Source organism: Haematobia irritans, chromosome 2 (genome assembly GCF_050003625.1).
Source record: "Haematobia irritans isolate KBUSLIRL chromosome 2, ASM5000362v1, whole genome shotgun sequence".
NCBI lineage: Eukaryota > Metazoa > Arthropoda > Insecta > Diptera > Muscidae > Haematobia > Haematobia irritans.
Window position 1 is genome coordinate 70638753 of NC_134398.1, and position 26431 is coordinate 70665183.

General features: G+C 33.0%; 2 long non-coding RNA genes across 2 annotated transcripts in view; both read left to right on the forward strand.

Moving 5' to 3' along the window:
* Positions 1-26431, forward strand: part of LOC142227676 (uncharacterized) — a 183737-nt gene that overhangs the window by 25884 nt on the left and 131422 nt on the right. The window lies entirely within an intron of this gene.
* LOC142223935 (uncharacterized) lies at positions 16757-17150 on the forward strand. Its single transcript, XR_012718975.1, has 2 exons — positions 16757-16815; positions 16879-17150. It is a non-coding gene; the product is annotated as an uncharacterized LOC142223935 (long non-coding RNA).

The following is a 26431-nucleotide window of genomic DNA, read 5'->3' on the forward strand; positions in this document are numbered from 1 at the left end:
GGTTTTCGCCTTATTTCGGAATCTTATTGTGTCCCCTTCTGATGTAAAATGGTCAGAGTATGAGTGCTCTTCCGATACCCTCCATTGTAGCAACTCGTCGATTAAGTTCTCTGAACTTATGGTAATGTCCAATACCTCCTCTCTAACCCTATTCACGAAGTTGTATTTAGAAATTCTATGAGTGTTAGACCTCTCATGTTAATGTTAGTGCTGTCCCAGACTACGAGATGTGAGTTAGCATTACATTCTATATATACCCCATTTCCAGATTTAGACATATATATTTGATTAATTGATTTCTCGACACTGTCAATTGATTTTGGTCGAAGAAAATCAATAAATTTTTTTATTGAGGCAATAAATTATTTATTGTATTATTGTTTATTTATTTCAGTAACAGTAACGGTTATAAGTGCTATCATAAGTCCTGTTTTGTGACTAAAAAAATAAAAACTCGAATGAAACTGTTGAAAAGAGAGTTTCCGTCATAAATAAAACTCTTTTTATGAGTTTTATTTTTTCCTTCAGAAAATGATACTCTTTTTGGAGTTTTATTTTTTTCCTTAGAAAATAAAGCTCTGTTTTGGAGTTTTATTTTTTTTTTTTTCGGAAAATAAATTTTTGATACAATTGATAAAGATATATTGAAGCGCGTTCGAGACTTAGCGAAAGGCTTACGGACTCCTACTTACAGGGTTGTTATGTACAAGATGCATATAATTGCCATTTTTAGACGATAAGTTAAAAATTATTTTAGGAACATGACTAGTCATCTTAATTTACCCCAAGTTACCATTGATGTCCAGACACGATGGAATGCCACCTACTTCATGCTAAAAAGCTTAATGCGTTACAAATCCTTCTGCTTGAAAAATCTCGATAAGTCAGAATGGGAAAGTGTGAAAGACTTATTAGGCCTCTTGGACCCATTGGAGCAATTATTTTATAGCGATTTCTTTAAATATGGCTTCAAATGAAGCTTGACATTTAGTCGAAGGCCGCCAGCTCAGAATTTCTGACAATATTAGAACGGCGTGAAAAAGTGCTGCTGAAAAATCCAACACCCTTTGCAGCCTTATATTTGGATCCGCGTCTTCAGTGCATCATAGCGAAGGAGCCATTACAATTAGTGTGTGCTCGAACACATCTTAAAGAAGTGATGATACGGATTTTGCAGTTTGAGAATCAAGTAAGTTGTAAACATATTTAATAATTATTTTTTCTAAAAATGCTATTTTTTTCTCTTTGCAGATAAATAATACCCAATTCGATGATCACCCGGTTGTTTGCGATACATCGCAATCGAATACATCGCTTTTGGGTTAATTTTTGAACGCCCTAAATGTTGACAGGGAACAAGAAGAAAAACAAAGCTTTCTATGAAGTCGATAACTTTTCGCCAAGGCCCTTGTCGATTGATAAACCTCCTTTCGAGTGCTGGGAAGCAAAAAAAGTAAATTATTCGTATTAATATAAATTTGCAAAAACTTTACAGTGTGTTCCTGCAACCCGAGTAAGCGTGGAAATAGCATTATCTGCTCTTAAATTGCTACTGAGCGACCTGCGTTCAAATCATTCCGTTGAAAATTTAGAAACAAAATATGTTCGTTAAATTAAACAAATAAATTAATACAAACTTTATGTGAGATAAACTCAATAAAACAAGAAAAGAATTAATATGAGTTTTATTTAAGACGGAAAAAATAAAACTCCTGAAAAGAGTTTTATTTTTCGAAAAAAAAAAATAAATAAAACTCCAAAAAAGAGTATTATTTTCTAAGGAAAAAATAAAACTCATAAAAAAATTTTTATTTTTACGTTAAAAAAATAACAGTTAACTTTGGAGTTGGGAGTGTTTTCTACACCCAGAAAAAAGTGTCTTCGAAATTAAAGGAAAAAATGTTCATCAATTTAGTTTAGCCATTTTATTCCCATTCAGTTAAATTTTTGTGTCAAATAATAAAATTTACTTGTTTCAGTAAAAAAATCCTAAACTGAAAGCAGTTAGGAATAGTTCATTAATTAGAATAAGGCATGTAATTATACTAATACTGTTTTCTTCGCTGGGTATAAGAATTTACTACTGAACAAGAAAATTTTATTCACTGATAACAAAGCACTCGTAAAAATAAACAAAAAGCGAACTAAAACCAAGTTTCTTCAAATTTAGTAAAGTTTCTTGTAAAATGATAAATTTATTTATTTATTTTATTTATTTATATTCCTACTATGAAGTATTCAATCCTTTCAAAACTTAAGGAAACACACTTATTAGAATATAGGAAAATTTCCTACATTTCTTTTATCTACCTGTAATCGATACCTGTCATCGATATGTTTGCGCGTGGGTTGTTTTTTAGTTGGAATCGCGTTGTTATGGTATACGGAGAGATTGTTAACAAATAAATATAATATAATAAAAAACAAATAAAATATATGAAATATTTGTTGTTTTAAATTAGTGAGAAAAATTTTCGTTTTTTGAAAATTGGTTTATAAAAAAGAAAACACCAGCAGAATAACAACCCCTTCATTCGACTTCATTTTGGAATCTTCGATTATCAGGTAATATTCAGTGACGCTAACCTTTTGTGAAAAAAATTGGTTTAAGATTTTTTGTTTATATTTGTAGGTATTGAAATTGTAAAAGGTGGACAAAATTGCTATCAGCAACTTATTCAAAGTGAAAGGTACTAGAAGAAGAAAAAAAATGTGTTTTAATATTTCAAGGCCAGTCGACGCTGTTGATTCTAAATAAATATATTTAATATATTAATAAAACATGTCTTTTATTGAAAAAAAATTGCCTATATAAATAAATAAAATTCTATTTAAAAACGGAGATAAGCAGTTCTAATTTTGAAGTAAAAGGTTTACCACAAATAAAGGGTGATTTGTTAAGAGCTTGATAACTTAAAAAAAAAAAAAACGCATAAAATTTGCAAAATCTCATCGGTTCTTTATTTGAAACGTTAGATTGGTCCATGACATTTACTTTTTGAAGATAATTTCATTTAAATGTTGACCGCGGCTGCGTCTTAGGTGGTCCATTCGGAAAGTCCAATTTTGGGCAACTTTTTCGAGCATTTCGGCCGGAATAGCCCGAAGTTCTTCGGAAATGTTGTCTTCCAAAGCTGGAATAGTTGCTGGCTTATTTCTGTAGACTTTAGACTTGACGTAGCCCCACAAAAAATAGTCTAAAGGCGTCAAATCGCATGATCTTGGTGGCCAACTTACCGGTCCATTTCTTGAGATGAATTGTTCTCCGAAGTTTTCCCTCAAAATGGCCATAGAATCGCGAGCTGTGTGGCATGTAGCGCCATCTTGTTGAAACCACATGTCAACCAAGTTCAGTTCTTCCATTTTTGGCAACAAAAAGTTTGTTAGCATCGAACGATAGCGATCGCCATTCACCGTAACGTTGCGTCCAACAGCATCTTTGAAAAAATACGGTCCAATGATTCCACCAGCGTACAAACCACACCAAACAGTGCATTTTTCGGGATGCATGGGCAGTTCTTGAACGGCTTCTGGTTGCTCTTCACTCCAAATGCGGCAATTTTGCTTATTTACGTAGCCATTCAACCAGAAATGAGCCTCATCGCTGAACAAAATTTGTCGATAAAAAAGCGGATTTTCTGCCAACTTTTCTAGGGCCCATTCACTGAAAATTCGACGTTGTGGCAGATCGTTCGGCTTCAGTTCTTGCACGAGCTGTATTTTATACGGTTTTACACCAAGATCTTTGCGTAAAATCTTCCATGTGGTCGAATAACACAAACCCAATTGCTGCGAACGGCGACGAATCGACATTTCACGGTCTTCAGCAACACTCTCAGAAACAGACGCAATATTCTCTTCTGTACGCACTGTACGCATTCGTGTGGTTGGTTTAATGTCCAATAAAGTAAACTGAGTGCGAAACTTGGTCACAATCGCATTAATTGTTTGCTCACTTGGTCGATTATGTAGACCATAAATCGGACGTAAAGCGCGAAACACATTTCGAACCGAACACTGATTTTGGTAATAAAATTCAATGATTTGCAAGCGTTGCTCGTTAGTAAGTCTATTCATGATGAAATGTCAAAGCATACTGAGCATCTTTCTCTTTGACACCATGTCTGAAATCCCACGTGATCTGTCAAATACTAATGCATGAAAATCCTAACCTCAAAAGAATCACCCTTTATGTAAGATTTATCCAAATGAACGAAAAAAGTTGAATAAAATCATTCCACATATGAATTCAATTCAGTTAATTTTTTTTCATTCTGTAGTATAGTGGTACATAAATTTTGGAAAATGTTTACTAATATATGGAATGCATTTTACCTAATTTCTACGAAAATCACATCGTTCAAAAAAATAAAAATGTCTTTAGAACTATACGAAGTTCAACTTTCTTCACAATGAATTCATTTTAACTTAAAGAAGGGCTCACTTTTTTCTGGGTGTAATATCACCATAGATTCTGAAAGAGCTTTGCGAGATGAATCTACTGGTATATGACAATATAGGTCTTAGAGGTGTGCACGTTAGTAATCTTTTACTCACGCTCACGCACACTCACGATGGAAAAATCTTACTCACGCACGATATTGTTTGGTAGGTCTCACGCTCACGCACACTCACGAAAAGAAAACATGTACTCACGCACGAAAATGTCGTGACTCACAAAAAATATCGTGACTCACGAATAATTTTATGAGTAATTTACTTGAGGGACGTGTCTGAAATCATGAGCACGATTAAAATCGAGAGTGTTATTAAACTCTTAACATCCTAGGTGTCACTAATGTCATTGCAAATTAATTTAACTTTTAAGCGTTTTATGTTGGAGAGCGGGATTATTTTCGTGAGCGTAATTCGTTACTCACGCACACTCACGAAGATATTGTTTTCGTGACTCACGCTCACGCACACTCACGCCGTTGACATGAGCGTGACTCACGACTCACGCGTGAGTCACGACTCACGCGTGAGTCACGAACATTTTCGTGAGTCACGAACATTTTCGTGAGTCACGAACATTTTCGTGAGTCACGAACATTTTCGTGAGTCACGACGATTTCGTGTCACGTGCATACATCTAATATGTCTCCGTTGACTCTAACATGAACAGTTTTTAAGTTTAAATTTTCTGGATAACAGTTATTTACGGTCCCTGATTTATTTATAAATATTTTTTCTTTCGATGAAATAATTTTCTTGTAATTTAAGGATTATACTTTCTTTTGGATTGACTTCTTGAGACCATAAAATACACAATTTTCATCCGATTTGATTGAAATACAAACGATATATTTGTGATAGATATCCTGAATATGTTTGTATGGATCCATATTTTAATATAACCCAATCTCTTGATTTTATTTCTTGAGGATGTAGCACGCAATTTTCATCCAATTTGCCTGATATTTTTTTTTCAACCCATGATAAATATCATATTTGATTGGTGTTTCTTTGATATAGTTCTCGAATCATCTGAACATCCGATTCTCTGGAGCACTTAAAGACGAGGAAATTTTTATTTAATTTATTAGTTAAACAAACTTATTTTTTATAGATCCAAAGATTTAAATTTAAAATTTATCTGCGGGAACGGTATCATTTCAGCGATCTTCTTAAGGGAGTGTGATTCATCAAATCCATCTGAAAATATATCCAAAGAAAATTTTATGTACAAATTATTTTAAAATCTGTGTGATTTAGCAAAGGTATTTTTTTAATTCTCAATCCTTAAAATGTATATGTCTACATGAAATTTTTTGTTGCTTCGTGTAGTTTATAGATCTAGTAGTGAGCACAACGCAATTTTTGTATGAAACAATCGACAAACTCATCCCTGAACTGTTCATATACCGCCTGGAGATTTTGAGTAATTGTGAATAATAATACGAGGGTAATGATGTGACCCCAATGGTAATAGCACGCGTTTATAACTTCGAGTAACATCCATAATTATTTACGCTAGATATGACAGCTTCGCCCTTTTCCTCCTCACCTCGACACGGCGGTATGCTCTGCCATTGCTAGAAATAAAAAAACACTGCCAGTTTAATAGAAATGCATTTAATGGCTAAGAGTTATCCATGGATATTGGTGGGGTCATCATCGATTGTAGGTCTAACAATGTTGCTAGCTGCAGAGCAAACAACTTCATCAGCAACAAACGCATCAGCATCACATAGACAAGCCATTAGCAATTGCCAACAAAAGGAATAACAACGATAATCCTTGTTTGCCATAACCTCGCAGCGAAAGTTTGTAGTCATCATGCGGCTGCGTATGCGGACGATTTTGCGTTGCTGCCGTCGTTACAAGATTCGGCGGTTGTCAATTGATTGTACGACTGCGCAACAAGTTGATTCATTTACGAAGGCATGGTGGGGCAGTCCCAACATGTTTGACGAGTTTAGGGGCCATTCCAAACAACAACAAAAGGATGATGCCCAGCCACCAAAACAAAACAAATATTGCCCGAGTGCATGGGGGCAAAGCGCTCGTTCAGCTTTAGACCAGTTTGACATGACATTAACGAATGGTTTGGCGGCAAGGCAAGCGTTTTGCCAATTTAGCTTCTTTCCCGCTGCATTTGGAAGATTTTTTATTGTAGCGTTATGGCAATTAGCAATTGTCTATGATAACAATGGTCGCGTTTTAGTCAGTTTAGTTATTCTGGAATGGCACGTCTTTCAAACATCCTCTATCTATTGTGAGTGGAACTGAACTGATGTAAATGTAGTAAGACTGTGCAATATTTGTGAGATGTAAAAAAGGGCGCTATAAATATGGACCCCATGAAAATAAGCCAAAATAGTCTATGAGAGAAATCATCAAATTTGTGTTTTTTTTTTAATGGTAATTTAATTTAATGTTCCTAATTTCCTAATATATTACAATATGATTAGGACTCCTATGTTAATATATTAGAATATATTATATTTTTTATAAATACAGAATGTGTGGATGTAAAGATATAATACCTTACAAATTTCAAGTAATCATATAATAATTTAATCCTGGAAAGTCATCCTTATTTTTGTATACACAAACGTCATCCTTCGTCATTTCGCCTACGGCTTATTTTAAGACGCTCTAATCTGCATCGTGAGCAAAAATGAGAACCAAAAGTGAGTTTTTTCTTACCCAATTTGTTTTTAATTGGTATTAGACAAAAATTCATAAAATTGTTGCATTAGTATAAATTAAATTTATTATTTCCAAATCGCCTAAAATGCATTTTAGATCGCCTAGTCACGAAGTGACGAAGGATGACTGTCTAGGGTTAAGATATGTTACTCAAACAGAGTGAGAGAGAGGGAGATATTATAGATACAAAATAAAGATGGAGGCGGAGAGCATAGAATATAGATTTCTATATAATTGCTTCATCGGTGTCGAACGTTGTACTACAGCTCCGAAGATTAAGAATGAAGGATGAAAATTTTCCAATTTTACATTAAATTAGTGGAATTATGATGCCCCAAACGATTTAAATTGAAATATTAAAACTTCATATTTGTACAAAAAATTGTGACCAAAAACCGCAAAAATACGATGTTTAATTTTGGGCAGATTTATTCTTTACGAAAAATACAAAAGCAAATGCCGTAAAACCAGTGTTGCCAATTAATTTTTTAACCTTCCTTTCAAATATTAAGAAACCAAAAATCCAAATTGTTCCAATTTTTTCAACAAATTTTTGGAAAAAATGAGTTTCCACATTTTGTGAAAAAAATCCTGTAGTGATGCACTTCAAAAACTCAATTTAACAATAAATAGAATAATAAAATATTTTTATCATTTTAATGAGTAGGTAAACTATAATAATTAAAAAAATAATCGGTTTATAAAATAGAAAGAACAAGTATATACGGCCGTAAGTTCGGACAGGCCGAAGCTTATGTACCCTCCATCATGGATTGCGTAGAAACTTCTTCTAAACACTGCCATCCACAATCGAATTACTTAAGTTGCGGTAACGCTAGCCGATGGCAAGGTATCTTAAAACATCCTAACACCATCTTCTAAATTGTATGTAAGTCCATACGTGGTATATACTAAATCAAACAACATCGATCCAATACGTATATAATTCAGTTTGACAAAGTAGATATAAAATTTTGACAAAATTTTCTACAGAAATAAAATTTTAACAAAATTTTCTATAGAAATAAAATTTTCACAAAATTTTCTATAGAAATAAAAATTTTGACAAAATTTTCTATAGAAAGAAAATTTTGACAAAAATTTCTACAGAAATAAAATTTTAACAAAATTTTCTATAGAAATAAACTTTTGACAAAATATTCTATAGAAATAAAATCTTGGTAGATTATTTTTGGCTCGAGTGGCAACCATGATTATGAATCGTATAAAATTTGAACAAAATTTTCCATAGAAATAAAATTTTGACAAAATTTTCTATAGAAATAAAATTTTGACAATGATGAAAATTTTATTAAGAACCGAATAAAATTTTAACAAAATTTTCTCTAGAAATAAAACTTTGACAAAATTTTCTATAGAAATAAAATTTTGACAAAATTTTCTATATAAATAAAATTTTGGTAGATTATTTTTGGCTCTAGTAGCAACAATGATTATGAACCGAATTTTTGTGTGATTGGACCAATTTTGGTATGGTTGTTAGCGACCATATACTAACACCACGTTCCTAATTTGAACCGGATCGGATGAATTTTGCTCCTCCAAGATGCTCCGGAGGTCAAATCTGGAGAACGTTTTATACGGGGGCTATATATAATTATGGACCGATATGGACCAATTCTGGCACGGTTGTTAAAGATCATATACTAACACCATGTTCAAAATTACAACCGGATTGGATGAAATTTGCTTCTCTTGGAGACTTCGCAAGCCAAATCTGGGAATCGGTTTATATGGGCGCTATATATAATTATGGACCGATGTGGACCAATTTTTGCACGGTTGTTAGAGACCATATAGCAATACCATGTACCAAATTTCAGCCGGATCAGATGCAATTTGCTTCTCTTTGAGGCTTCGCAAGCCAAATCTGGAGATCGGTTTATATGGGGTCTATATATAATTATGGACCGATGTGGACCAATTTTTGCATGGTTATTAGAGACCATATACCAACATCATGTACCAAATTTCAGCCGGATCGGATGCAATTTGCTTCTCTCTGAGGCTTCGCAAGCCAAATCTGGAGATCGGTTTATATGGGGTCTATATATAATTATGGACCGATGTGAACCAATTTTTGCATGGTTGTTAGAGACCATATATCAACATCATGTACCAAATTTCAGCCGGATCAGATGAAATTTGCTTCTCTTTGAGGCTCCGCAAGCCAAATCTGGGGATCGGTTTATATGGGGTCCGATGTGGACCAATTTTTGCATGATTGTTAGAGACCATATACCAACACCATATACCAAATTTCAGCCGGATCGGATGAAATATGCTTCTGTTAGAGGCTCCACAAGCCAAATCTGAGGGTCCATTTATATGGGGGCTATACGTAAAAGTGGACCGATATGGCCCATTTGCAATACCATCCGACCTACATCGATAACAACTACTTTTGGCAAGTTTCAAGTCGATAGCTTGTTTTGTTCGGAAGTTGGCGTGATTTCAACAGACGGACGGACGGACGGACGGACGGACATGCTTAGATCGACTCAGAATTTCACCACGACCCAGAATATATGTACTTTATGGGGTCTTAGAGCAATATTTCGATGTGTTACAAACGGAATGACAAAGTTAATATACCCCCATCCTATGATGGAGGGTATAAAAATAAAATTTAGTAAACATATACATTATCTTTCACTACAACCTCAAAAAAAATCTGTTCTGTAACATAGTATGCCCCAAAAACATTTTGCTTCAAGCATATATATTTTCAGGATTGGCACAAACAAAATATTGTTTGTATTTTTAAAATATATTATGTTTCACCTTAGGCATGCACTGGTAGAAACAAAATTTAATGAAATTTCCTTTGTGTATATATATTTTTAAGGGTCCAATTGGTTACTTCCATTATTTTACTTGCAGCATACTCTCTAGGTCTCTCTTTCTAAACACATATATGTTTATAGGCTATTTCTAAATTAATATATGTTTGCATACAAGCATATTATATTTACAAACATTTTATGTCCCAAACATAATATGTTCTAATATATTAGCATATATATCCCAAACATGTTATGGTAGTTTATGAACATTATATGCTTGCACTTAAAAATATTGTGTTAAAAAAATTGAGTTCCAAACATATATTTTTACACCCAATCATATGAAAAACACTCTTTTTCGTCCGTGTACCAATGTCCACTTAGAAGGACATTTGAAAACAACACAAAACTCTATTTCCCCACTTAGTTTCGATTAATTTATCGATGTTATTTTAAAGTGGAGGCTTTAATCTTAATAAGCTATAAATATTTTCCAAATTGGTGAAAAAAAGCGAAAGACACATTCATACAAAAACTATAGCTTATATTTTTTCGAGTTCTTTTTTAGTATTTTTTTCTCGCGCTTCGAAACATATTATAGGCCAAATATCGCTTATTTTCGTAAGGTAATTTGGTGACAAATCAAGAATCAAGTTTTCAGAACAAACTCATATAGCTCTGGAAGTAATTGAGGTAGGTCCTCAAAATTGCAATTTTTGTTCTTTAAGATGTTAATACAAGAACAAACAGAAGAAAGATTAAATAAAACTAATGTTAAAAAGTTTTTAACATTAGGTTTATTTCAAATAAAAAGAGCACACCAGCATACCATCACTTTTGGATCATACCACACTTTTGGATCATTATTCTGATCCTATTTGTCCAAATTAAAAGAGCATACCAGCATTTTCCACACGGTCAGAAATTGTTTGTTGTGCAACATTTAACATTGTTGCCATTTGCTTTTGACTCTACATCCAATATCGTTTACAATTCGGCGTCTTCAAACTTTTTTGGTGGTCTTCCACGTTCTTTATTTCTCACATCAAAAACATTATTTCTAAACCGTTGAAATCATTTTTTGGCTCGACAAGCATTCGATGCGACTCTGCAGCACTTTTCTTCAAATGAAAACAAAAAATTAATGCTTTACGCAAATCGTCACTTTCTGGTACACAATTTTGGCAGGCTCCATGAAATAAGCCCCCAAGAAAAAAGGCCCCAAACTGGAAATGAAATAATGCCCCAAATTTTGGGGATTTAGTTCATAAGGAAATAAAGCCTCATTTTGAATATGCAATAAAACCCCACAACAATGAAATAAAGCCCAAAATTTTATGAAATTGGGCCCCATAGGGACTTATTTCATTTTATAAAGTAATATTTATTGCTGTTATAGAGAAAAAAAAATAAATTTATTCATGAATTTAATAAATATTTCAATATAATATTATATTGTGTATAAATAAAAAAAATCTCTATGAAAAATCCAATTTAATAATTGTATGAGAGTAATAAGTTTCAAGTAAAAATTTCCATGGTATCTTCAACGGGTTGGCGGCAGCAAGGACACTTGTAATTGTTTAAAGCTTTTGATAATGCATCCACCATTAACTTTAAATTGCACTCCGAACAAATTTTCATATGTCTACAAGGTAGCATAACAATGTTTGAAGGTTTATTGACGCAGATCACGCAATCACTGTCGTTTAAAGTGCTAGAAGTCACTTCTTGGTTGTCGTCTTCCGAGTTTTCACAATCGGAATACTCTTCTTCCTCGAATATGTTTTCCTCTGGTATCAATTTTACGCATATTTTGTTAGGTTCATACACCATTCGGGAAAGAAAATCGTTAACAGATATATCCCCATTTTCCAAAAGCCGGATTGCTTTCTCAATTTTGGAAGACTTATCAGCATCCTGTCTCTTCTTTCGTTTGCACAACGAGCCACCGCTTTCAGAGAGCATTGAAAAATGGCGGCTTTTGTTCCTCATTACGAATTATGGCAACAAACTTAAAAAAATTTCCATTCTTATCTGCTAAACGTCCTAGTACTCCATTATATGCTTCTACAGCTGATGTTGTTCGTGTTTTTTGTTTATAAACTGAGAAAGAATTACAACCAATCTAGAAAATATTTTACATTCATTAGATTCATGTCACATATGGCAGCTAAATTTCACATCGCAACTTACTTTTTGTATCCATTGTCTTTAGGTTAGGTTAGGTTATGTGGCAGCCCGATGTATCAGGCTCACTTAGACTATTCAGTCCATTGTGATACCACAGTGGTGAACTTCTCTCTTATCACTGAGTGCTGCCCGATTCCATGTTAAGCTCAATGACAAGGGACCTCCTTTTTATAGCCGAGCCCGAACGGCGTTCCACATTCCAGTGAAACCACTTAGAGAAGCTTTGAAACCCTCAGAAATGTCACCAGCATTACTGAGGTGGGATAATCCACCGCTGAAAAATTTCTTGGTGTTCGGTCGTAACAGGAATCGAACCCACGACCTTGTGTATGCAAGGCGGGCATGCTAACCATTGCACCACGGTGGCTCATTGTCTTTGGAAGTAGTTTAAAAATGGCGCAAAGGCACATTGGCTGTCCATTAACATTATTTTGGACCTGATTGCAGAAAACGCTTTAGTTTCGATTATATTAAATTCAAATTAAACAAAAATTTAGATTGTGCTCGAATGTAAAGACTTCAAAAAATCCACACGAGTTTCGTTTTTACATTTGAGAACAATCTAAATCTTTTTTTAATTCTTCTCACATTTAGAATATAAAAACAAAATATTTCATACGTACCAGCAACCAACATTTTGTGTTTTTGGAAAAACTATTTGTATTGCTTGCCTCATAGATTCTTCGTAATCAGTCACAATAATAGAAGGATCCATGTCGAAAATATTGTCCTTGATGTAGCGAAAGGGATCTTCGTATATTTGTTTTGTTTTTCTATCCATAAGAACAAAAAACATTGGAAAAATCTAAAATAATTGGTTAATAATTTGATTGAATATTTAAGTGTATATTAACTTACTTCTTCGAAATATTCAATATATATATAACAAGCAATTGTTTGAAACATCCTTTTGGAACAATTTTAAATGTTGCATCAATTAGAAAGGTCCTTTGCTTCGGTGGAATATTCTCCTTAATTAATTCTATGGTTTTCAGCGATGAAAACAAACAAAACGAATATTTTTCTTCCATAATACATGCTGTGTAAAAAGGCCTGGGCATTGCCTCATCTTTTGTTATTCCAAATGATGTCCACACATTTTCTAAATTAAAAGCCTCAATAACTTGTAGAGCTGTCTTCGGAGAGGTTACAAAGTGCTTACTGACTATATATTGCAACCCTCTTTTGATTTTGGAGAATGCAATATTTTTGGTATCATCTTGAAAACTATTTAATATATTAATAAAAAAAAAAACATATTGCTTTAATATAATTATTCTACATTTCTTACCTATCGCAAGTTTTTTGAAAACAAGATCTTATGCTACTCATTGCTGTCATTTCTTTTCCCAGTGTTTGAGCACTATCTAGGCAATCTGCTTTTATTTTATTTAGTGCCTTCAATTCTTTATAATACTTTTCTTCGTCATCGTGGTTATGTTCCACAAATTTTTGTGCACGGACACAGTTTCCATCGGACGTTACATTAATTCTAGATTTACACTCTTTTTGTCTACACTCATATTTAGTTACACCTTTGTAAAATGATTTCTTGCGATAAATCATTTTTTCCTTAAATACGTAAAGGAGTTCACTTCCACTTCTTTTTCCCGGGAATATTTCGTAATTCATATTGAGTATTTGTTTACTACGCGACGTTTAGAATGAAACTGAATAGTCAATCAATGTTTACAATGAATTGCAAGCATTCATTTAAATACACGGTAGTTGTAACGGTACCAGTCTACGCATTTAGTAAAGTTGTTAGTTTTAACAAAATGAAATAATGCCCCACAAAGAAATCGTTGGGGGTTTCCTTCATCAATGAATTACGGTGTTTTTTCATAATGAAACAACACCCCAAACATAATAATGAAACAACACCCCAAAAAAACGAAACAATACCCCAAATTACGTTGTTTTTGTTTTCAATATAAAGGTTTGGGGCTTTGTTTCTTTCCGTTTTGGGGCCTTATTTCTTGGGGGCTTATTTCATGGAGCCACATTTTATACAATTATATGACTTTTTCGCCATTTACAACTTTTTGACTGTCGATAACCTAAAGATTTGTCATTCAGACCATCGATAATATTATTGTATGATTGAACATAATATACTGTTTATTTCTATTTTGGTCGATGTATTTATTTTTTGCATGTACATTGGGGGTATCACCCTTTTTGTTTATTGTTGTAAAATGTTTTTTTTTTTATTTTGATCACTTTACAATAAATAAATACGCAAAAAAGTGTTGCGCATTTGTAAATTGTATCAAGATTCTATTTCGACTTTATCTGCAAAGTCGGCTATCGGGCATCACGCAAGATATGCGTGATTCCAACCCCCAGTGTCTAGCTGATATGCATCTCATTAATTATTTGCAAATTCATCGGGAGTAAAGCAGTAAATGAAGTGGTTTGGTCTGGGCCCCCCGTCCATTGCATTGCGAACAATAAAAGACTCCCGAATTACCTGTTAACTGAAACTATTCCATTAATTAAACCAGACGACGAAAATATTACTAATCGCTTTCAAATTGGCCTAAAGGCATGACAACAAACTCTAAATTTGCATATGATTTTCTATAGTCGTTTGGCAATATTTGAGATGATATTTGGTTTTTGTTTCTGGTGCCGTCCGTTGGCTGGATGTTTTGCTGTTAATAAATCCAGCCGGTTTTCCGCTGCATGATTTGACAATCGGTTTGTGTTGTCCGAACTACATCAGACAATACAAGAGTCCATTCGACCATAAATACAACAATTGTCATCCCGTCGCGATTCTCCCTCTCTTTCTCAATTTCCATGGATGAAGAAAGAAAACAAGCTTGCAAATGAATATTCGTACATAGGTATGTGAACAGTGGGCGATTTATGTTATAAATGTTGCTCAATTTGATTTAGTTAATGGATATGAGTTCAATGAACTTTGCAGTAAAAAAGGTGTCACCAAAAAGAGCAAACAATTTTCTTTTTGGGTTTTGTTGTTTAAGAAAATTTCTTATTTCAAAGAAAATATTGGAATTAACATTTGTAAGCATGTTATTAGCGGCATACAAAGTTCAAAACCGATCCAATCTAGATAAAATTTATTCTTTTTATAATTTTTTTGTTTTGCTATTCTTTGTTTCATCAATACCCACATTACTATTTCAAAAAACAAAAAAATATGAATTATTTTTTGAGAATTTCGAATTTAGTAAAGTTGTGTGCTCGTACTTCGTTTGTGTACAACGCCTTTCTCATTTTGAGTTCACGTTAAATTTTCTCACATTAGGGGGGAAATTTAACTGCAATCAAATAAATTTTATGAACTAAAAGTTAAATTAGATTTGGAAATTTTCGTTGACTTTTGTTTGGCGTACCTTTCACTGTATGACAGAATCTTGAATAATCCAAAGCTTAGTACAGAATACACTTTTGTCGGAGTTTTTGATTTACGTTTTAGTAAACTCGCAAATTGTGCATCAAATTTCTAATCAGGGCTGTGAAGGTGGTGTCTGAATATTTTGCTGGATTTAGAGTCGAAATCGTAAAAATGTTGCTTGACTCCGACTCCGGCTAAACCAAAATATAAAAAACATTGATTTCTTCAATCGGCCAATAAACAGTGTGACTGTAATTGCGCTGCAACTTTCGATGATCCATATTATTCTTTGTTTTCTAAAAAGTTATACTAGAAGATGTGCTGAATCGACCCATTTTAATACCCTTCTTGGTGGTGGGTATTAAAATGAATAAATTTTATTTGAAAATTATAGAAACATCGATTTTAATTTAATTATTTTTTTTTTAATTTTATGTCAAAGTTCTAACTCGCACTTTTTCGAAATTGAGTTATATGTAGGGTTTGACTCAATATCGTCTAGAGTGTTTTAGGCATTTTTTTTAAAAATAACAATGTTCTATCGCACAAAATTTCTGTTATCATACACTGGTAGAAAAATGGTTCGTACTATTAACGAACGGGCTTCGTTGATTATTTTTCGTTAATATTACGAAATTTTTCGTTATAAGAACGAAAGTGATCGTTAATACAACGAAATCAATCGTTAAAAGACAATTTTGTGTTTTGGTTTTTCGTTATATTAATGAAACACGTTTCGTTAATATTACGAATATTGACTTTGTAATTTTTTCAAGAATTAGAATAAACAAATTTTCGAAGATGAAATTATTACAATCATTTGCACATAGAGAGTAATTTTTGGAAACTTTTAGCCCTTAAAACAGTCGTTTTATATACTTCGAAACTGGAATTGAAAATTTCATTTATAAAACGAAAGCGATCGTTAATATAATGATATGGATCGTTAAAAAATAAATTTTAAATTGTTATATTTCGTCATATTAATGAAATATGTTCATTAATAATACGAATGGGAGTTTGACTATTTCTGCCTCTGCGTTCTCTCTCTCTCTCTCTAAAACGTCTCTCCATACTCTCTCTAATACGTCTGTAGCGTCAATGTAATTTGTACATACACATCTAAGCATGGCAATAAGCACATGTTTGCGTGTGCGTCTTGAAAAACAAACGGTAAAAAGTTCAACAGAAAACTTGTTTGATGGGCAAACCTTAACAACATTTACGTTCTTTTCGCTGAAGAGTGCACAGGCTCATTACAGTTTCGTTGTGAATAATAAACATAGATGGTGGGTGAGTTAAATTGGTGTTTTTTGTATATTCGCAAGAAATTTAGTGTAAATTTTTAATCTTTAGTGAAAATGCCACGGGGAAGTGAACTTTCAGATGAAGAAGGCGGAACAAATCCGTAATGAACCTTTGGATAAATGGACATGGCGATACGATTATCATTTTTTGGTCTTAGAAATTAGAGGCTTTTTTTCTTAAGTGAAAGTCACAGTATATGATTATTAAATTACTTAATTTATCAATAAATATTATTTCCTACTGTACGAGTATATAAATCCTATTTCAAAGATCTTAACAAAAAATAATACACTACCAATGACTACATTAAAATGCAATAATTGGTTGGGTTTCATTAATATAACGTTTGTGTTCATTTATACAACGTTCGCCTTTCATTCATACAATGAAAAAACTGGGTTCATACAATGAATGATTTTCGTTCATACAACGTATAAGCTGCATCCATACAATGAATAAATTTCATTCATATAACGAATAATATTCGTTAATACAACGAAAAGGCTACGTAATAGCAACGTAATTATTCGTTAATACTACGAAATGTACTCCATAAAGGGTTTCGTAAATATAACGTAAAATTACGTTATTATAACGAAATGCTACGTTGGCTGACTTTTAATGAAGAATTTCGTTAATACAACGTAGAAATTCATCGTATTAACGAAACTTTTTCTACCAGTGTAGACCGAACAAGGTTCTATGTTTTACATTTGGAACCTTGTCACATTAAAATAACACAAATTTGTTTTATAGAACCTTGTCAAAACAAATAACGCAATTTAACTGCATGTTTTTATAACAACAGTTAGAACCATGTGCTTTAAGTTTAAGTTTCAGTTTCCTCGTGATTGTTGATTGAATAGAACCGTGAATTGTGCAATTCGTTTGTTTTATAAAAATTGTAACCACATCATGAGTACACACAAAATTTTGTTTTCTGATTTAATAACGAAATTAATTGATCCAATTAATGTTTAATTGAAATGTCTTGAATGATAGTATCAATCACAATATTTGATTAAAAAAATTAATTAATTAATCATTAGCAAATTTCAACGTTGATTGCAAAATTTTTTAATTAAAAACGTAACTATTTTCAATTACTGTCTTAGCTGACTTAGTGTTTTTAAATTGCTTAAAAAATTGATTGTTTAAAATAAATTTTTAATTCAAAATTTAAAAAATACCATCACTATTTTATACCCTCTACCAGGATGGGGTATATAACTTTATCATTCCGTTTTTAATATATAGAAATATTGTTCTACTTGGCACAAGTAGTTGTTATTGATGTAGGTCGGATGGTATTGCAAATGGGCCAAATCGCACCACGTTTACGTATAGCCCCCATATAAACCGACCTCCAGATTTGGCTTGCGGAGTCTCTTAAAGAGGCAAATTACATCGGATCCCTTTAAAATTTGGCACGTGGTGTTAGTATATGACCTCAAATGCAAATGCAAAAATTGAATTGGTCGTTCATCAGTCGGTGCAACAAAAAAAAAAATAGCTTCTGTAACATATACGCCAAAAATATTATATGCTTAGAAGAATTTTCTACCAAAATATCGGTGCACCCAAAATAAAATCGCTTCTGTAACATATACGCCAAAAATATTATATGCTTAGAAGAATTTTCTACCAAAAAAAGATTGTGCTCAAAATTCTTTTTTTTTTCTGCCTAATTGTATATTCCCTCAGATCTTTCTCACTTCCACGAGGTTTTTTAATTCTTTACGCCTTTTTCTGTGATACAAACATTGTAGAAGAAATTATTCAATTTTATAAATTTTTTAAATTCGAACCGCGGACCACACAGTTTGTACGCCAACGCAATATCCACGGGGCTACGTAGCTGTTACTGTCGTCAATAGACAATTATCGTTATAAGTTATATTTATATAGCATAGTTAGCGGCGCCCACGAGCCGATGCAAACATACCCTACGGGAAATTGGTTCAAATTGCCACTGGCGGATCATAGGTACTGGTGATCCAGTTTGTCGCAGTTTTTAAATAGTCATAATTTAATGATTTCCAAACTCGCTTGGTATAAAAATCTTATTGGAACTACACATTTAGTGAAGTAGAATTACCAGAACAACCAATTTTTCAACATATTTCAAAAGTTTTTCATTTTTGGTGCGATTCGGATAACCTAAATGAAAGATTCCTTAGAGTTTGTCCGAGACTGGTTCGTGAGGACTTCTCTATGGAGTGGTAGTACTAAAATGTCCCAGGGCGTGCTCTTAGGAACGAGTCCAAGACGTGACCTAAAGTGTAAATTTACCCCGTCAATGACAAACCCATGTTAAAGTGACCGGCCCCTTCCATACGTCTTGACCAGAACTAGGACTGGTTCACACACACCAGGGACTAGTCCTGTACCGGTCCTGTGGTTGATCCATTTCCCGTACGGTAACTTTACAAAAGAAGAACGTGAAGTCGAGTATACTCGTAACATATATATAAATAATTTTCCATTGAATCCTAAAGTTAACGATAACCATTCAAAAGTACATTATATTTAAATTCTAAACAATAATTTTGCAACAAACACATAAATTTATTTAGCATATAACACCATTTTAATTGCATTCAAAATTTATCGTATCGTAGAAATACAAATAAATATGAATTTTTATTAACGAATAATTTTGTACTTAATTTCATTTGTACCTAAAAGGCCGGTATAAAGTTGGCGTTAAAATGGCCATGTTTTCACAGTTGCTTCTCTTTAATAATTTATTTTAAAGAAAATAAACTAATCAATTGTTGCTTTGGATCTTTCCCCACCAAGTTATAATACAATTTGCCCAAAAAAGTTACAATGTTTATTCTGGTTTTACCGATACGAGTTTCGCCGCTAAAAGAAAAGTAATTTTAGCGGCAAAACTCGAACTTAATGCTTTTATTTTTGAAAGTATCCGTCAACTCCTCTCGGACTATTTATTAATAAAGAGGAACTAAACTTTGTTTTTACAGATCTTACTGTTTAATTTTTCACTGTTTCCCCCCTTTTTTAATTTTACTGTCCCAACTCTAAAAAGAGTTAGTGCCCTTTCGTTATTTTTTGTGAAGATCCGTTTGTAATTTTTATACCCTCCATCATAGGATGGGGGTATATTAACTTTGTCATTCCGTTTGTAACACATCGAAATATTGCTCTAAGACCCCATAAAGTATATATATTCTGGGTCGTGGTGAAATTCTGAGTCGATCTAAGCATGTCCGTCCGTCCGTCCGTCCGTAGCTCCCATATAAACCGATCCCCAGATTTGGCTTGCGGAGCCTCAAAAAGAAGCAAATTTCATCCGATCTGCCTGAAATTTGGTACATGGTGTTGGTATATGGTCTCTAACAATCATGCAAAAATTGGTCTACATCGGTCCATAATTATATATAGCCCCCATATAAACCGATCCCCAGATTTGGCTTGCGGAGCCTCAAAGAGAAGCAAATTTCATCCGATCCGGCTGAAATTTGGTACATGATGTTGGTATATGGTCTCTAACAACCATGCAAAAACTGGTCCACATCGGTTCATAATTATATATAGCCCCCATATAAACCGATCCCCAGATTTGGCTTGTGGAGCCTCTAAGAGAAGCATATTTCATCCGATCCGGCTGAAATTTGGTACATGATGTTGGTATATGATCTCTAACAACCATGCAAAAATTGGTTCACATCGGTCCATAATTATATATAGACCCCATATAAACCGATCTCCAGATTTGGCTTGCGAAGCCTCAAAGAGATGCAAATTGCATCCGATCCGGCTGAAATTTGGTACATGGTATTGGTATATGGTCTTTAACAACCGTGCAAAAATTGGTCCACATCGGTCTATAATTATATATAGCGCCCATATAAACCGATCCCCAGATTTGGGTTGCGGAGCCTCAAAAAGAAGCAAATTTCATCCGATCCGCCTGAAATTTGGTACATGATATTGGTATATGGTCTCTAACAACCATGCAAAAATTGGTCCACATCGGTTCATAATTATATATAGCCCCTATATAAACCGATTCCAGATTTGGCTTGCGAAGTCTCCAAGAGAAGCAAATTTCATCCAATCCGGTTGTAATTTGGAACATGGTGTTAGTATATGATCTTTAACAACCGTGCCAGAATTGGTCCAATCACACAAAAATTGGTCCATATTGGTTCATAATCAAGGTTGCCACTAGAGCCACAAATAATCTACCAAAATTTTATTTATATAGAAAATTTTATCAAAATGTTATTTCTATAGAAAATTTTGTCAAAATTTTATTTCTAGAGAAAATTTTGTTAAAATTTTATTCGGTTCATAATAAAATTTTCATCATTGTCAAAATTTTATTTCTATAGAAAATTTTGTCAAAATTTTATTTCTATAGAAAATTTGTTCAAATTTTATTCGGTTCATAATCATGGTTGCCACTCGAGCCAAAAATAATCTACCAAGATTTTATTTCTATAGAATATTTTGTCAAAAGTTTATTTCTATAGAAAATTTTGTTAAAATTTTATTTCTGTAGAAATTTTTGTCAAAATTTTCTTTCTATAGAAAATTTTGTCAAAATTTTTATTTCTATAGAAAATTTTGTGAAAATTTTATTTCTATAGAAAATTTTATTAGAATTTTATTTCTGTAGAAAATTTTGTTAAAATTTTATTTCTGTAGAAAATTTTGTCAAAATGTTATGTCTACTTTGTCAAACTGAATTATATACGTATTGGATCGATCTTTTTATACCCACCACCATAGAATGGTGACGGGGGTATAATAAGTTTGTCATTCCGTTTGTAACGCATCGAAATATCGATTTCCGACTATATAAAGTATATATATTCTTGATCAGGGAGAAATTCTAAGACGATATAACGATGTCCGTCTGTCCGTCTGTCTGTCTGTCTGTCTGTCTGTCTGTCTGTCTGTCTGTTGTAATCACGCTACAGTCTTCAATAATGAAGCAATCGTGCTGAAATTTTGCACAAACTCGTCTTTTGTCTGCAGGCAGGTCAAGTTCGAAGATGGGCTACATCGGTCCAGGTTTTGATATAGTCCCCATATAAACCGACCTCCCGATTTGGGGTCTTGGGCTTATAGAAATCGTAGTTTTTATCCAATTTGCCTGAAATTTGAAATCTAGAGGTATTTTATGACCATAAAGAGGTGTGCCAAAAATGGTGAGTATCGGTCCATGTTTTGGTATAGCCCCCATATAGACCGATCCCCCGATTTTACTTCTTGGGCTTATAGAAACCGTAGTTTTTATCCAATTTGTCTGAAATTGGAAATCTAGAGGTATTTTATGACCATAAAGAGGTGTGCCAAAAATGGTGAGTATCGGTCCATGTTTTGGTATAGCCCCCATATAGACCGATCTCCCGATTTTACTTCTTGGGCTTATAGAAACCGCAGTCTTTATTCAATTTACCTGAAATTGGAAATCTAGAGGTATTGTAGGACCACAAATACGTGTGCCAAAAATTGTGAGTATCGGCCCATGTTTTGGTATGGTCCCCATATAAAACGACCTCCCGATGTGGGGTCTTGGGCTTATAGAAATCGTAGTTTTTATCCAATTTGTCCAAAATTAAAAATCTAGAGGTATTTTAGGACCATAAAGAGGTGTGCCGAAAATGGTGAGTATCGGTCCATATTTTGGTATAGCCCCCATATAGACCGATTTCCCGATTTTACTTCTTGGGCTTCTAGAATACGTAGTTTATATACAATTTGCCTGAAATTGGAAATTTATAGGTATTTTAGGACTATAAAGAGGTGTGCCACAAGTGGTGAGTATCCGTCCATGTTTTGGTATAACCCCCATATAGACCGATATCCCGATTTTACTTCTTGGGCTTCTAGAATCTGAAGTTTTTATCCAATTTGCCTGAAATTGGAAATCTAGAGGTATTTTCGGGCCATAAAGAAGTGTGCCGAAAACGGTGAGTATAGGTCCATATTTTAGTATAGCCCCCATAAGAAAGATCTCCCGATCTAACTCCTTGGGTTTGTAGAAAAAATTATCCGACTTGCCTGAAATTGTAAATATTCTGGTATTTTAGACTCACAAAAACGTGTATCGGATTAAGATTCTATCGGTCCATTTCGTAATGCCTCCATATAGACCGACTTCACTTCTTGAGGATGTAGAAGGCGCACTGATCATGAAAATTGCTTGAAACTCAATGTAAAATTTCCAGATTTTACTTCTACAGATTTAAGATTTCAAATCAAGACGTTATTTTATAATTTTCTTGCACACTTACAAGAGATGTTAATGATTCCTCTAAAACTCAAACAAAAATGGTTCTTATAAATCCAGAATCTGATATAGTCCTCATAGGTGAAATCTTTAAATTTATCTTCGGGAAGTGTCCCCAAGTCCTCAAGCCCTACTGAAATTTCAAAGGAAACCCTAATATTTGGTTCATGGTGGTGGGTATTTAAGGTTCGGCCCGGCCGAACTTACTGCTGTATATACTTGTTTGATTTAATATATACCACGTATGGACTTACATACAATTTAGAAGATGGTGTTAGGAGGTTTTAATATACCTTGCCATCGGCAAGCGTTACCGCAACTTAGGTAATTCGATTGTGGACGGCAGTGTTTAGAAGAAGTTTCTAAGCAATCCATGATGGAGGGTACATAAGCTTCGGCCTGGCCGAACTTACGGCCGTATACTTGTTATATTCTCCACTGTTTTTTGTAATTTCCTTTGTTGGAATAGTTTGACTTACTCGTCCTACGTTCCGATTTGTTTTGACGAACCAAGAAAAAAAAATGTGCCCATAATGAGAAAATGATAAAGAAAACACAAAACACATGCTCTTTTTTTAATGTATTTTCTCTTGGTTTCGAATGAATGTTCTGTCCGAATACTCAGTTTAATATTCAAATTAAATAATATTTTGACATAAGCATATCCATGATACAATGATTGTAATGTAGCCTCTGTAGAACAAAAATAACAGCAAAAACATAAAAGCAGCTCATCATAACGTCAAACTAAATGTCGGTAAAAAGTAAATAAACAAATACAAAAATGTTTGTTTTGATTTTGTGTTGCTCATGAGAAATGTTTTTTTGGAATAGAAAAAAATTGACCATTTTCACCATTTACCCGCTTGTTACACAGACAACACTTTCGCATTTTCCGTTTCATTTCCGAATTTCAAATACAATTTAAATTTAAGACGTTAATTCCAACAACATAATTTAAAAATGTCAACAATATTTTTGACATTATGATGAGCCGTTCAAAGTCACCTGACGGAATAAGGCTACCTTATAATCATTGTATCATGAGCATATCGAATTTTTGGTGAAGTGTTATAAACATGCCAAGCCCATAACCAAACCAAATGAACTTATAAAACGGTTTTCCGAAACAAGATACAAACAGTTTCACAGAAATTGCTCTCTTTTGATTCTCTCGCTGTGTTATGTTGATATTTTTCGCCAACCCTCCCAGTTTCCATCTCTATTTCTTTCTCTATACTCTCTCTCTCTCTCTCTGTCAGTCTCTGCATAAAATATCACAACCAGGGCTGTCAATTTTTCCGATTTATCGGCATTTTGACGATTTTTGATTAAACAAATAGAAGTTTCTGATTTTTGACGATATTTACTCTGTTCGAAAATTTGCGAAAATCGAGCGAATTCCAAATCTGAACCGATTTCAATTAAATTTTGCTTACTTTAAGGGTGCTTCATTACCTTGTATTAAATTTGAAGACGATCGGTTAGTAAATATACTAAATATGACCCCATTTGTTGAAATCGGGCGATACATATATATGGGGGCTATATCTAAATTTTATTCGATTATTTCCAAATTCAATAGAATAGATCGACTCAGCAGGTGATTCTGAGTCGGTCAGTATGTTTTATGGAGTCTTAAATCAATATTTCTGATAGGCACATTGTTTTACAAACTTATTATACTCCACTATGTGGGATGCATTTATTGTTTTTAATGTTTTGGAGCTGAAATTTAGAATATGCAAATACTAGTTACTGGACGGCGTCCGTGTACTTGCTCAGAATGCGTAATACAAATATGTATTAATTATAATAAATGTAAACATGTAAAATTATAATATAATGTGTTTTTATATGGAATTAATACGATTGTTTTGTTTTTAACCAAAACATAGTTTTTATTTTAATATTATTTAAATTCCCGATTTTTTGACGATTTTTAAAACGCAAGTGCCAATTGACGATTTTTCTTAAAATTTTATTGGCAGCCCTGATCACAACATATATAAGTTTACTCCAAATTTGTAAATTTATATTTGTTTATATTCACACACATTATTTTTCCAATCACTTCTAGATTTTGTACGTAATTTCCAGGTTATATGCAAAGACGACGTTAATAATAAAATAAATAAAAAAATAAAATAAAACTAATGCATATTGTAGTGTACTCGTAATATCTTCGAAATGAAAAATAATACTTTCCTGTGCCCATTAAACAAAAAGTATTGGTGATAACCACAGCCACTAAATTGGAAATAATATTTTTTTTATTGAAACTTTCATTCCATAAATAATATATACAAAATTTTTCTGTCTCTGCGCCTTATAGACTTTTGTAGAGAATTTCTATTCGAGTTAGTTAAAAAACTGGGTATTACGTTTAATTTTAATGAAAACATAAAATGTATGTTTTAAATGTCGTAAAAATATATTTTTCCGCGAAAAATATTATTTTTACTTTTAGCGTAACATTCCCAAAAATATAGTATTGGAACGTTCGTTGTAGGAATTATATGCTTCTATGCAAACATTTTTTTTTAATATTTATTGATGTAAACATATTATGTTGTAACATCCCAGCAAAAAAAATTTGGAAGTTCTTCCAAAGGCACAACTTTAAAAGCACTTCCAGAAGATGCACTCCCAATGATGTTCTTTATTTTAACTACCCAGGAAGTTCTTTTAATTAAATTTTTTATAACTTGGTTTTTTCATACGTTTAATGGATAATTTTAACTTTTTTTGTTTCAAATAGGTTAAAAACATAATAAGAATTCATAAAATGGTACAAAACATTTAAATTTTGTCGAAAAAAATGCTAAATTCCATCCGAAAAAATTTTGAATTTTTGAAAATATTTGAAGTCAAAAGTTTCCGACAAGCATTAGAATCCATTAAAAATTATAAAAAATTATAAAAATTATTTATTTGACAAAATAACACAGAATTTTTTAATTTACATCCAAAACGAATTCGGATCACATCTAAAGAAGTGATGCAAATTCAGTGAAACGGCTGTTGAAATGGAGGACTTCCATCCTATGACAAGCCCGTGTTAAATTCATCGCTTCTGCGTCAATTTTGCACCACTTCCGGATCCAAAATGAACATTTTCATTACTTTTTTGGCGACGCTTTTTTTGCTGGGATATTAACATATCTATTGCAACATAATGTACTAGTTTTCAAACACAATATTCTTGTACCTACACATATTGTGTTTAAAATTTTTGTTCCACACATATTTTTTTGTATCCAAACATATAAAAAACACACTCTTTCCTCCGTGTGGGCCCTTATATCAAACGTATGCACCACATCTAGTTTT